This window comes from Balearica regulorum, chromosome 2 (genome assembly GCF_011004875.1).
Source record: "Balearica regulorum gibbericeps isolate bBalReg1 chromosome 2, bBalReg1.pri, whole genome shotgun sequence".
NCBI classification, from domain to species: domain Eukaryota; kingdom Metazoa; phylum Chordata; class Aves; order Gruiformes; family Gruidae; genus Balearica; species Balearica regulorum.
In genome coordinates, this window is record NC_046185.1 from 54764575 (window position 1) to 54767310 (window position 2736).

A 2736-nucleotide genomic window follows, 5' to 3' on the forward strand; every position below is an offset into this window, starting at 1 on the left:
TCTTTGCTTAACATCTTTGTCGGTGACATAGACAGTGGGATCAAGTGCACCCTCAGCAAGTTTGCCAACAACATCAAGCTGTGTGGTGCAGTCGACATGCTGGAGGGAAGGGATGCCATCTTGACAGGCTGGAGAGGTGGGCCCGTGCGAACTGCATGAAGTTCAACAAGGCCAAGTGCAAGGTCCTGCACGTGGGTTGGGGCAATCCCAAGCACAACTACAGGCTGGGCGAGGAATGGATTGAAAGCAGCCCTGAGGAGCAGGGCTTGGGGGTGTTGGTGGACAAGAAGCTCAACATGAGCTGGCAACGTGCGCTTGCAGCCCAGAAAGCCAACCGTGTCCTGGGCTGCATCAAAAGAGGCATGACCAGCAGGTCAAGGGAGGTGATTCTCCCCTTCTACTCCACTCTCCTGAGACCCCACCTGGAGTACTGTGTCCAGCTCTGAGGCCCCCAGTACAGGAAAGACATGGAGCTGTTGGAGCGAGTCCAGAGGAGGCCATGAAGCTGATCAGAGGGCTGGAGCACCTCTCCTATGAGGACAGGCTGAGGGAGTTGGGGTTCTTCAGCCTGGAGAAGAGAAGGCTCCAGGGAGACCTTATAGCAGCCTTATAGTACCTGAAGGGGCCTACAGGAAAGCTGGTGAGGGACTGTTTACAAGGGCAAGTAGTGACAGAAAAAGGGGTAATGGCCTTAAACTGAAGGAGGGGAGATTTAGATGAGATATTAGGAAAAAATTCTTTACTGTGAGGGTGGTGAGGCACTGGAACAGGTTGCCCAGAGAGGTTGTGGATGCCCCCTCCCTGGAAGTGTTCAAGGCCAGGTTGGATGGGGCTTTGGGCAAGGTGATCTAGTGGCGGGTGTCCCTGCCCATGGCAGGGGGGTTGGAGCTAGATGGTCTTTGAAGTCCTTTCTGACCCAAACCATTCTATGATTCTGTGATTCTATATTTTATTACTCCTGCAGTACAATGTTTCGGCTGATTTAGTATTTTACCAAGTCACTTAGACAAATAGGTTGTGTTCTCTCAATTAGCACTGTGTCCTTATTTTGGCTGGGATAGAGTTAATTTATTGCTAGCAGGTGGTGTAGTGCTGTGTTTTGGATTTAAGATGAGAACAATGTTGATAACACACTGATGTTTTTAGTTGTTGCCAAGCAGTCAAGGACTTTTCAGCTTCTCACACTGCCCTGCCAATGAGAAGGCGAGGGATGCCCAAGAAGCTGGGAGAGGACACAGCCAGGACAGCTGACCCAGACTGGCCCAAGGGATATTGCATACCATATGATGTCATGCTCTGTATATAACTGGGGGAACTGTCCAGGAGACAGCATGGTTCAGAAACTAGCTGAGCATTGGTTCCAGGTGGTAAGCAATTGCGCTGTGCATGACTTGTTTTGTATATTCTTTTATAGATATTATTATCTTCCTTTTCTGTCCTATTAAACTGTCTTAATCTCAACCCATTGAGTTTCAACTTTTTCTTTTTGATTCTCTTTCCCCATCCCACTATGGTGGGGTAGTGACCAAATGGCTGTGTGATTGTTTTAGCTGCCAGCTGGGTTAAACCATGACACACTGTACCCCATGACACTCTGTACCCTCATTGTATTAAAAAAAAAAAAAAAAAGTTTCACAAAACCTACTTAGCTATTGATTGTACCACCTTGAAGTACCCAGTACTGCAACACTACTCCCTTATTTTCCTTGCATCTATCTGCAGGTTTTCTTTTTCCCACATGATAGTTCTCTTATTAATAACCACAAGATTTTTCTAACCCTCCCACCATCATTTTTGCCTTAAAGAAGCACAAACTAATGCTATAGATACAGCACAAAATTTGACATTATAGCAAAGTCTGTTTACTGAGACTCAGTCATAAGAAGCAGCTTTATTGATCCTGAACTATTACCACCTACCGTATCTTTCAGTCACATCATCTTCCCCAGGCTCACAAATAAATCCCATCATACATAATGAAGAGAACACTTTTTATTTCTTCTCTGAATTTATCTCCTCTATATCTTTCCTATTTTCTCCATCCTTGGAGGAAGGTCCAACCATCAGCCTCAGGTGAAGTTAACCCTCCTTTAGTAAGTACCTCAGGTGAGGGAGGACATCTGATCAGCCCCCAAGCAGTCATAGGAATTGATTTTTCCTGCCGTAATGTGTGAACAATGCTGCTGCTGTGGGAGGAATTCTGTTAATGCAGCTGGTAGGGTGTTTATGTGGGTTTTTGCCCATCACCAGCATTTTTTTTTTTCCCCAATTAGGTTTCCTATAACAAAAAACCCTTGTTCCAAATCAGTAGAGCAATGGGTTTTGGCCTGCCACGGCACCAGGTGGCTTTTCTGATACTGCAGGGTTAGTTGTCAATAGGAGAGTAACCCACTTCACTGGAGAAACTGGAATCAGCTCTCCACGACGTACTTATATTTCTGGCCAGACAAGGGCATATAATGATAAAATGTGGGTAGGGAGCCAACTTGTGCTACTGTTGTCCCAACAGCCATTAGCTGTAATTGCTGGAGTGATTGATGTACTCGACAACACAGATGGAAAATGCAGGGTGTCAGCCAAGGTTGCCGTCATCCACAAAGCTACGGTAGAACTTTTGCTCTGCTTGTCTCTCTTGTGCTGTCTTTTGCTCCTCCTACAACCACTCAGACTTTTGTGTGAGTGCAGCATTAAATGCACTGAAGGAAAGCTTAGTGGCATGACTGAAGAAATAATGGT